The sequence below is a fragment of the Pristiophorus japonicus genome, chromosome 19 (genome assembly GCF_044704955.1).
Source record: "Pristiophorus japonicus isolate sPriJap1 chromosome 19, sPriJap1.hap1, whole genome shotgun sequence".
Taxonomy (NCBI): Eukaryota; Metazoa; Chordata; class Chondrichthyes; family Pristiophoridae; genus Pristiophorus; species Pristiophorus japonicus.
In genome coordinates this window covers 82,308,737-82,320,693 of record NC_091995.1, presented here as the reverse complement: position 1 = coordinate 82,320,693, position 11,957 = coordinate 82,308,737, and positions in this window count along the sequence as shown.

Sequence of the window (11,957 nt, the reverse complement as noted above, 5' to 3'; positions counted from 1 at the left end):
ATGAAGTGATATGAAGTGGTATGAAGCGGTATGAAGTGATATGAAACGGTATGAAGTGATATGCAGCGGTATGAAGTGGTATGAAGCGGTATGAAGCGGTATGAAGTGATATGAAACGGTATGAAGCGGTATGAAGCGGTATGAAGTGATATGCAGCGGTATGAAGCGGTATGAAGTGATATGAAACGGTATGAAGTGATATGCAGCGGTATGAAGTGGTATGAAGCGGTATGAAGCGGTATGAAGTGATATGAAACGGTATGAAGCGATATGAAGCGGTATGAAGCGGTATGAAGTGATATGCAGCGGTATGAAGTGGTATGAAGCGGTATTAAGTGATATGAAACGGTATGAAGCGGTATGAAGCGATATGAAGCGGTATGAAGCGGTATGAAGCGATATGAAGCGGTATGAAGTGATATGAAGTGATATGAAGCAATATGAAGCGATATGAAGTGATATGAAGCGGTATGAAGCGGTATGAAGCGATATGAAGCGGTATGAAGCGGTATGAAGCGGTATGAAGCGGTATGAAGTGATATGAAGCGATATGAAGTGGTATGAAGCGGTATGAAGCGGTATGAAGCGATATGAATCAGTATGAAGCGATATGAAGTGATATGAAGCAATATGAAACGATATAAAGCGATATGAAGTGATATGAAGCGGTATGAAGCGATATGAAGCGGTATGAAGCGATATGAAGTGATATGAAGCAGTATGAAGCGATATGAAGTGATATGAAGCGATATGAAGTGATATGAAGCGGTATGAAGCGATATGAAGTGATATGAAGCGGTATGAAGCGATATGAAGCGATATGAAGCGATATGAAGCGGTATGAAGCGATATGAAGTGATATGAAGCGGTATGAAGCGGTATGAAGCGATATGAAACGGTATGAAGCGATATGAAGTGATATGAAGCAATATGAAGCGATATAAAGCGATATGAAGTGATATGAAGCGGTATGAAGCGATATGAAGCGGTATGAAGCGATATGAAGTGATATGAAGCAATATGAAGCGGTATGAAGCGATATGAAGTGGTATGAAGTGATATGCAGCGGTATGAAGTGGTATGAAGTGGTATGAAGCGGTATGAAGTGATATGAAATGATATGAAGTGATATGCAGTGGTATGAAGTGAGATGAAGCGGTATGAAGCGGTATGAAGCGGTATGAGGTGATATGAAGCGGTATGAAGCGGTATGAAGCGATATGAAGTGATATGAATCGATATGAAGCGATATGAAGCGATATGAAGCGATATGAAGGAATATGAAGCGATATGAAGCGATATGAAGTGATATGAAGCGATATGAAGCGATATGAAGCAATATGAAGCGATATGAAGCGGTATGAAGTGATATGAAGCGATATGAAGCGATATGAAGCGATATGAAGCGGTATGAAGCGGTATGAAGCGATATGAAGCGGTATGATGTGATATGAAGTGATTTGAAGCGATATGAAGCGATATGAAGCGATATGAAGCGGTATGAAGCGATATGAAACGGTATGAAGTGATATGAAGCGATATGAAGCGGTATGAAGCGATATGAAACGGTATGAAGTGGTATGAAGTGGTATGAAGTGATATGCAGCGGTATGAAGCGGTATGAAACGGTATGAAGCGGTATGAAGCGGTATGAAGCGATATGAAGCGGTATGATGTGATATGAAGTGATTTGAAGCGAAATGAAGCGATATGAAGCGGTATGAAGCGATATGAAACGGTATGAAGTGATATGAAGCGATATGAAGCGGTATGAAGCGATATGAAACGGTATGAAGTGGTATGAAGTGGTATGAAGTGATATGCAGCGGTATGATGTGGTATGAAGTGGTATGAAGCGGTATGAAGCGGTATGAAACGGTATGAAGCGGTATGAAGCGGTATGAAGTGATATGCAGCGGTATGAAGTGGTATGAAGCGGTATGAAGCGGTATGAAGTGATATGAAGCGGTATGAAGCGGTATGAAGCGGTATGAAGTGATATGAAGCGGTATGAAGAGGTATGAAGCGGTATGAAGCGGTATGAAGCAATATGAAGCGGTATGAAGTGGTATGAAGTGGTATGAAACGATATGAAGCGGTATGAAGCGATATGAAGCGGTGTGAAGCGATATGAAGTGATATGAAGCGGTATGAAGCGGTATGAAGTGATATGAAGTGATATGAAGTGATATGAAGCGATATGAAGTGATATGAAGCGGTATGAAGTGATATGAAGCGATATGAAGCGGTATGAAGCGATATGAAGCGATATGAAATGGTATGAAGTGATATGAAGCGATATGAAGCGGTATGAAGCGGTATGAAGCGATATGAAGCGGTATGAAGTGATATGAAGCGGTATGAAGCGATATGAAGCGGTATGAAGCGATATGAAGCAATATGAAGCGGTATGAAGCGGTATGAAGCGATATGAAGCGGTATGAAGTGATATGAAGCGATATGAAGCGGTATGAAGCGATATGAAGTGATATGAAGCAGTATGAAGCGGTATGAAGCGATATGAAGTGATATGAAGCGGTATGAAGCGGTATGAAGCGGTATGAAGCGATATGAAGTGATATGAAGCAATATGAAGCGATATGAAGCGATATGAAGCGATATGAATCGGTATGAAGCGATATGAAGCGATATGAAGCGATATGAAGCGATATGAAGCAATATGAAGCGATATGAAGCGATATGAAGCGATATGAAGCGGTATGAAGCGATATGAATCGGTATGAAGCGATATGAAGCGATATGAAGCGATATGAAGCAATATGAAGCGATATGAAGTGATATGAAGCAATATGAAGCGATATGAAGCGATATGAAGCGATATGAATCGGTATGAAGCGATATGAAGCGATATGAAGCGATGTGAAGCAATATGAAGCGATATGAAGCGATATGAAGCGGTATGAAGCGATATGAAGCGATATGAAGCGGTATGAAGCGGTATGAAGCGGTATGAAGCGATATGAAATGGTATGAAGCGATATGAAGTGATATGAAGCAATATGAAGCGATATGAAGCGATATGAAGCGATATGAATCGGTATGAAGCGATATGAAGCGGTATGAAGCGATATGAAGTGATATGAAGCAATATGAAGCGATATGAAGCGATATGAAGGGATATGAAGCGGTATGAAGCGGTATGAAGCGATATGAAGTGGTATGAAGCGGTATGAAGCGGTATGAAGCGGTATGAAGTGATATGCAGCGGTATGAAGTGGTATGAAGTGGTATGAAGCGGTATGAAGTGATATGAAACGGTATGAAGTGATATGCAGCGGTATGAAGTGGTATGAAGCGGTATGAAGCGGTATGAAGTGATATGAAACGGTATGAAGCGATATGAAGCGGTATGAAGCGGTATGAAGCGGTATGAAGCGGTATGAAGTGATATGAAGTGATATGAAACGGTATGAAGCGATATGAAGCGGTATGAAGCGGTATGAAGCGGTATGAAGTGATATGAAACGGTATGAAGCGATATGAAGCGGTATGAAGCGGTATGAAGCGGTATGAAGCGGTATGAAGTGGTATGAAGCGGTATGAAGCAGTATGAAGTGATATGAAGTGATATGAAGCAATATGAAGCGGTATGAAGCGATATGAAGCGGTATGAAGCGATATGAAGCGATATGAAGCGGTATGAAGTGATATGAAGTGATATGAAGCGGTATGAAGCGATATGAAGCGGTATGAAGCGGTATGAAGCGATATGAAGCGGTATGAAGTGATATGAAGTGATATGAAGCGATATGAAGTGATATGAAGCGGTATGAAGCGGTATGAAGCGATATGAAGCGGTATGAAGCGATATGAAGCGGTATGAAGCGGTATGAAGCGATATGAAGCGGTATGAAGTGATATGAAGTGATATGAAGCGATATGAAGTGATATGAAGCAATATGAAGCGGTATGAAGCGGTATGAAGCGATATGAAGCGGTATGAAGTGATATGAAATGGTATGAAGTGATATGAAGCGATGTGAAGCGGTATGAAGCGATATGAAACGGTATGAAGCGGTATGAAGCGGTATGAAGTGATATGCAGCGGTATGAAGTGATATGAAGTGGTATGAAGCGGTATGAAGTGATATGAAACGGTATGAAGTGATATGCAGCGGTATGAAGTGGTATGAAGCGGTATGAAGCGGTATGAAGTGATATGAAACGGTATGAAGCGGTATGAAGCGGTATGAAGTGATATGCAGCGGTATGAAGCGGTATGAAGTGATATGAAACGGTATGAAGTGATATGCAGCGGTATGAAGTGGTATGAAGCGGTATGAAGCGGTATGAAGTGATATGAAACGGTATGAAGCGATATGAAGCGGTATGAAGCGGTATGAAGTGATATGCAGCGGTATGAAGTGGTATGAAGCGGTATTAAGTGATATGAAACGGTATGAAGCGGTATGAAGCGATATGAAGCGGTATGAAGTGATATGAAGTGATATGAAGCAATATGAAGCGATATGAAGTGATATGAAGCGGTATGAAGCGGTATGAAGCGATATGAAGCGGTATGAAGCGGTATGAAGCGGTATGAAGCGGTATGAAGTGATATGAAGCGATATGAAGTGGTATGAAGCGGTATGAAGCGGTATGAAGCGATATGAATCAGTATGAAGCGATATGAAGTGATATGAAGCAATATGAAACGATATAAAGCGATATGAAGTGATATGAAGCGGTATGAAGCGATATGAAGCGGTATGAAGCGATATGAAGTGATATGAAGCAGTATGAAGCGATATGAAGTGATATGAAGCGATATGAAGTGATATGAAGCGGTATGAAGCGATATGAAGTGATATGAAGCGGTATGAAGCGATATGAAGCGATATGAAGCGATATGAAGCGGTATGAAGCGATATGAAGTGATATGAAGCGGTATGAAGCGATATGAAGTGATATGAAGTGATATGAAGCAATATGAAACGATATAAAGCGATATGAAGTGATATGAAGCGGTATGAAGCGATATGAAGCGGTATGAAGCGATATGAAGTGATATGAAGCGGTATGAAGCGATATGAAGCGATATGAAGCGATATGAAGTGATATGAAGCGGTATGAAGCGGTATGAAGCGATATGAAGTGGTATGAAGCGGTATGAAGCGGTATGAAGTGGTATGAAGCGGTATGAAGTGATATGAAACGGTATGAAGTGATATGAAACGGTATGAAGTGGTATGAAGCGGTATGAAGCGGTATGAAGTGATATGAAACGGTATGAAGCGATATGAAGCGGTATGAAGTGATATGCAGCGGTATGAAGTGGTATGAAGTGAAATGAAGCGATATGAAGTTATATGAAGCAATATGAAGCGGTATGAAGCGGTATGAAGCGATATGAAGCGGTATGAAGCGATATGAAGCGGTATGAAGCGGTATGAAGCGATATGAAGCGGTATGAAGTGATATGAAGTGATATGAAGCGATATGAAGTGATATGAAGCAATATGAAGCGGTATGAAGTGATATGAAACGGTATGAAGCGGTATGAAGCGGTATGAAGTGATATGCAGCGGTATGAAGTGATATGAAGCGGTATGAAGCGGTATGAAGTGATATGAAGCGGTATGAAGCGGTATGAAGCGATATGAAGTGGTATGAAGCGGTATGAAGCGATATGAAGCGGTATGAAGCGGTATGAAGTGATATGCAGCGGTATGAAGTGGTATGAAGCGGTATGAAGCGGTATGAAGCGATATGAAGTGATATGAAGCAATATGAAGCGATATAAAGCGATATGAAGTGATATGAAGCGGTATGAAGCGATATGAAGCGGTATGAAGCGATATGAAGTGATATGAAGCAATATGAAGCGGTATGAAGTGGTATGAAGCGGTATGAAGTGATATGAAGCGGTATGAAGCGATATGAAGCGATATGAAGTGGTATGAAGCGGTATGAAGCGGTATGAAGCGATATGAAACGGTATGAAGCGATATGAAGTGATATGAAGCAATATGAAGCGATATAAAGCGATATGAAGTGATATGAAGCGGTATGAAGCGATATGAAGCGGTATGAAGCGATATGAAGTGATATGAAGCAATATGAAGCGGTATGAAGCGATATGAAGTGGTATGAAGCGGTATGAAGCGGTATGAAGCGGTATGAAGTGGTATGAAGTGATATGCAGCGGTATGAAGTGGTATGAAGTGGTATGAAGTGATATGAAACGGTATGAAGTGATATGCAGCGGTAGGAAGTGGTATGAAGCGGTATGAAGCGGTATGAAGTGATATGAAACGGTATGAAGTGATATGCAGCGGTATGAAGTGTATGAAGCGGTATGAAGCGGTATGAAGTGATATGAAACGGTATGAAGTGATATGCAGCGGTATGAAGTGTATGAAGCGGTATGAAGCGGTATGAAGTGATATTAAACGGTATGAAGCGGTATGAAGCGGTATGAAGCGGTATGAAGTGATATGAAACGGTATGAAGTGATATGCAGCGGTATGAAGTGTATGAAGCGGTATGAAGCGGTATGAAGTGATATGAAACGGTATGAAGTGATATGAAGTGATATGAAGCAATATGAAGCGGTCTGAAGCGGTATGAAGTGATATGAAGCGGTATGAAGCGGTATGAAGCGGTATGAAGTGATATGAAGTGATATGAAGCAATATGAAGCGGTATGAAGCGATATGAAGCGGTATGAAGCGATATGAAGTGATATGAAGCAATATGAAGCGGTATGAAGCGGTATGAAGTGATATGAAACGGTATGAAGCGGTATGAAGCGATATGAAGCGATATGAAGCGGTATGAAGCGATATGAAGCGGTATGAAGCGATATGAAGCGGTATGAAGCGATATGAAGCGGTATGAAGCGGTATGAAGCGATATGAAGCGGTATGAAGCGGTATGAAGCGATATGAAGCGGTATGAAGTGATATGAAGTGATATGAACCGATATGAAGTGATATGAAGCAATATGAAGCGGTATGAAGCGGTATGAAGCGATATGAAGCGGTATGAAGCGATATGAAGCGATATGAAGCGGTATGAAGCGATATGAAGCGGTATGAAGTGATATGAAGTGATATGAAGCGATATGAAGTGATATGAAGCAATATGAAGCGGTATGAAGTGATATGAAGCGATATGAAGCGGTATGAAGCGATATGAAACAGTATGAAGCGGTATGAAGCGGTATGAAGTGATATGCAGCGGTATGAAGTGATATGAAGCGGTATGAAGCGGTATGAAGTGATATGAAGCGGTATGAAGCGGTATGAAGCGATATGAAGTGGTATGAAGCGGTATGAAGTGGTATGAAGCGATATGAAGTGATATGAAGCGATATGAAGCGATATGAAGCGATATGAAGCGGTATGAAGCGGTATGAAGTGATATGCAGCGGTATGAAGTGGTATGAAGCGGTATGAAGCGGTATGAAGTGATATGAAGCGGTATGAAGCGGTATGAAGCGATATGAAGTGATATGAAGCGATATGAAGCGATACGAAGCGATATGAAGCAATATGAAGCGATATGAAGCGATATGAAGTGATATGAAGCGATATGAAGCGATATGAAGCAATATGAAGCGATATGAAGCGGTATGAAGTGATATGAAGCGATATGAAGCGATATGAAGCGGTATGAAGCGATATGAAACGGTATGAAGTGATATGAAGTGATATGAAGCGGTATGAAGCGATATGAAACGGCATGAAGTGGTATGAAGTGGTATGAAGTGATATGCAGCGGTATGAAGTGGTATGAAGCGGTATGAAGCGGTACGAAACGGTATGAAGCGGTATGAAGCGATATGAAGTGATATGCAGCGGTATGAAGTGGTATGAAGCGGTATGAAGCGGTATGAAGTGATATGAAGCGGTATGAAGCGGTATGAAGCGGTATGAAGTGATATGAAGCGGTATGAAGCGGTATGAAGCGGTATGAAGCGGTATGAAGCGATATGAAGCGGTATGAAGTGGTATGAAGCGGTATGAAACGATATGAAGCGGTATGAAGCAATATGAAGCGGTATGAAGCGATATGAAGTGATATGAAGCGGTATGAAGCGATATGAAGCGGTATGAAGTGGTATGAAGCGGTATGAAGCGGTATGAAGTGATATGAAGCGATATGAAGCGGTATGAAGTGGTATGAAGCGGTATGAAGCGGTATGAAGTGATATGAAACGGTATGAAGCGTTATGAAGCGGTATGAAGTGATATGCAGCGGTATGAAGTGGTATGAAGCGGTATGAAGTGATATGAAGTGATATGAAGCAATATGAAGCGGTATGAAGCGATATGAAGTGATATGAAGCAATATGAAGCAGTATGAAGCGGTATGAAGTGATATGAAACGGTATGAAGCGGTATGAAGCGGTATGAAGTGATATGAAGTGATATGAAGCAATATGAAGCGGTATGAAGCGATATGAAGCGGTATGAAGCGGTATGAAGTGATATGCAGCGGTATGAAGCGATATGAAGCGGTATGAAGTGGTATGAAGCGATATGAAGCGGTATGAAGTGATATGAAGTGATATGAAGCGATATGAAGTGATATGAAGCAATATGAAGCGGTATGAAGTGATATGAAGTGATATGAAGCAATATGAAGCGGTATGAAGTGGTATGAAGCGATATGAAGCGATATGAAGCGATATGAAGCGGTATAAAGCGATATGAAGTGGTATGAAGCGATATGAAGCGATATGAAGCGGTATGAAGCGGTATAAAGCGATATGAAGTGGTATGAAGCAATATGAAGCAATATGAAGCGGTATGAAGCGATATGAAGCGGTATGAAGTGATATGAAGTGATATGAAGCGATATGAAGCGATATGAAGCGGTATAAAACGATATGAAGTGGTATGAAGCGATATGAAGCGATATGAAGCGGTATGAAGCGGTATGAAGTGATATGCAGCGGTATGAAGTGATATGAAGTGATATGGAGCAATATGAAGCGGTATGAAGCGATATGAAGCGGTATGAAGCGATATGAAGTGATATGAAGCAATATGAAGCGGTATGAAGCGGTATGAAGTGATATGAAACGATATGAAGCGATATGAAGCGATATGAAGCGGTATGAAGCGATATGAAGCTGTATGAAGTGGTATGAAGCGATATGAAGCGGTATGAAGCGATATGAAGCGGTATGAAACGATATGAAGTGGTATGAAGTGATATGAAGCAATATGAAGTGATATGAAGCAATATGAAGCGGTATGAAGCGGTATGAAGCGATATGAAGCGGTATGAAGCGATATGAAGCGGTATGAAGTGGTATGAAGCGATATGAAGCGGTATGAAGTGATATGAAGCGGTATGAAGCGATATGAAGTGATATGAAGCAATATGAAGCGGTATGAAGCGGTATGAAGTGATATGAAACGGTATGAAGCGGTATGAAGCGGTATGAAGCGATATGAAGCGATATGAAGCGGTATGAAGCGATATGAAGTGATATGAAGCGATATGAAGTGATATGAAGTGATATGAAGCAATATGAAGTGATATGAAGCAATATGAAGCGGTATGAAGCGGTATGAAGCGATATGAAGCGGTATGAAGTGGTATGAAGCGATATGAAGCGGTATGAAGTGGTATGAAGCGATATGAAGCGGTATGAAGTGGTATGAAGCGATATGAAGCGGTATGAAGCGATATGAAGCTGTATGAAGTGGTATGAAGCGATATGAAGCGGTATGAAGCGATATGAAGCGGTATGAAACGATATGAAGTGGTATGAAGTGATATGAAGCAATATGAAGTGATATGAAGCAATATGAAGCGGTATGAAGCGGTATGAAGCGATATGAAGCGGTATGATGCGATATGAAGCGGTATGAAGTGGTATGAAGCGATATGAAGCGGTATGAAGTGATATGAAGTGATATGAAGCGATATGAAGTGATATGAAGCAATATGAAGCGGTATGAAGCGGTTTGAAGCGATATGAAGCGGTATGAAGCGATATGAAATGGTATGAAGTGATATGAAGCGATATGAAGCGGTATGAAGCGATATGAAACGGTATGAAGCGGTTTGAAGCGGTATGAAGTGATATGCAGCGGTATGAAGTGATATGAAGCGGTATGAAGCGGTATGAAGTGATATGAAGCGGTATGAAGCGGTATGAAGCGATATGAAGTGGTATGAAGCGGTATCAAGCGGTATGAAGCGATATGAAGTGATATGAAGCGATATGAAGCTATATGAAGCGATATGAAGCGGTATGAAGCGGTATGAAGCGGTATGAAGTGATATGCAGCGGTATGAAGCGGTATGAAGCGGTATGAAGTGATATGAAGCGGTATGAAGCAGTATGAAGCGATATGAAGTGATATGAAGCGATATGAAGCGATATGAAGCGATATGAAGCGATATGAAGCAATATGAAGCGATATGAAGCGATATGAAGCGGTATGAAGTGGTATGAAGCGATATGAAGCGGTATGAAGTGATATGAAGTGATATGAAGCGATATGAAGTGATATGAAGCAATATGAAGCGATATGAAGCGGTATGAAGTGATATGAAGCGATATGAAGCGATATGAAGCGGTATGAAGCGATATGAAACGGTATGAAGTGATATGAAGTGATATGAAGCGGTATGAAGCGATATGAAACGGCATGAAGTGGTATGAAGTGGTATGAAGTGATATGCAGCGGTATGAAGTGGTATGAAGCGGTATGAAGCGGTACGAAACGGTATGAAGCGGTATGAAGCGATATGAAGTGATATGCAGCGGTATGAAGTGGTATGAAGCGGTATGAAGCGGTATGAAGTGATATGAAGCGGTATGAAGCGGTATGAAGCGGTATGAAGTGATATGAAGCGGTATGAAGCGGTATGAAGCGGTATGAAGCGGTATGAAGCGATATGAAGCGGTATGAAGTGGTATGAAGCGGTATGAAACGATATGAAGCGGTATGAAGCAATATGAAGCGGTATGAAGCGATATGAAGTGATATGAAGCGGTATGAAGCGATATGAAGCGGTATGAAGTGGTATGAAGCGGTATGAAGCGGTATGAAGTGATATGAAGCGATATGAAGCGGTATGAAGTGGTATGAAGCGGTATGAAGCGGTATGAAGTGATATGAAACGGTATGAAGCGTTATGAAGCGGTATGAAGTGATATGCAGCGGTATGAAGTGGTATGAAGCGGTATGAAGTGATATGAAGTGATATGAAGCAATATGAAGCGGTATGAAGCGATATGAAGTGATATGAAGCAATATGAAGCAGTATGAAGCGGTATGAAGTGATATGAAACGGTATGAAGCGGTATGAAGCGGTATGAAGTGATATGAAGTGATATGAAGCAATATGAAGCGGTATGAAGCGATATGAAGCGGTATGAAGCGGTATGAAGTGATATGCAGCGGTATGAAGCGATATGAAGCGGTATGAAGTGGTATGAAGCGATATGAAGCGGTATGAAGTGATATGAAGTGATATGAAGCGATATGAAGTGATATGAAGCAATATGAAGCGGTATGAAGTGATATGAAGTGATATGAAGCAATATGAAGCGGTATGAAGTGGTATGAAGCGATATGAAGCGATATGAAGCGATATGAAGCGGTATAAAGCGATATGAAGTGGTATGAAGCGATATGAAGCGATATGAAGCGGTATGAAGCGGTATAAAGCGATATGAAGTGGTATGAAGCAATATGAAGCAATATGAAGCGGTATGAAGCGATATGAAGCGGTATGAAGTGATATGAAGTGATATGAAGCGATATGAAGCGATATGAAGCGGTATAAAACGATATGAAGTGGTATGAAGCGATATGAAGCGATATGAAGCGGTATGAAGCGGTATGAAGTGATATGCAGCGGTATGAAGTGATATGAAGTGATATGGAGCAATATGAAGCGGTATGAAGCGATATGAAGCGGTATGAAGCGATATGAAGTGATATGAAGCAATATGAAGCGGT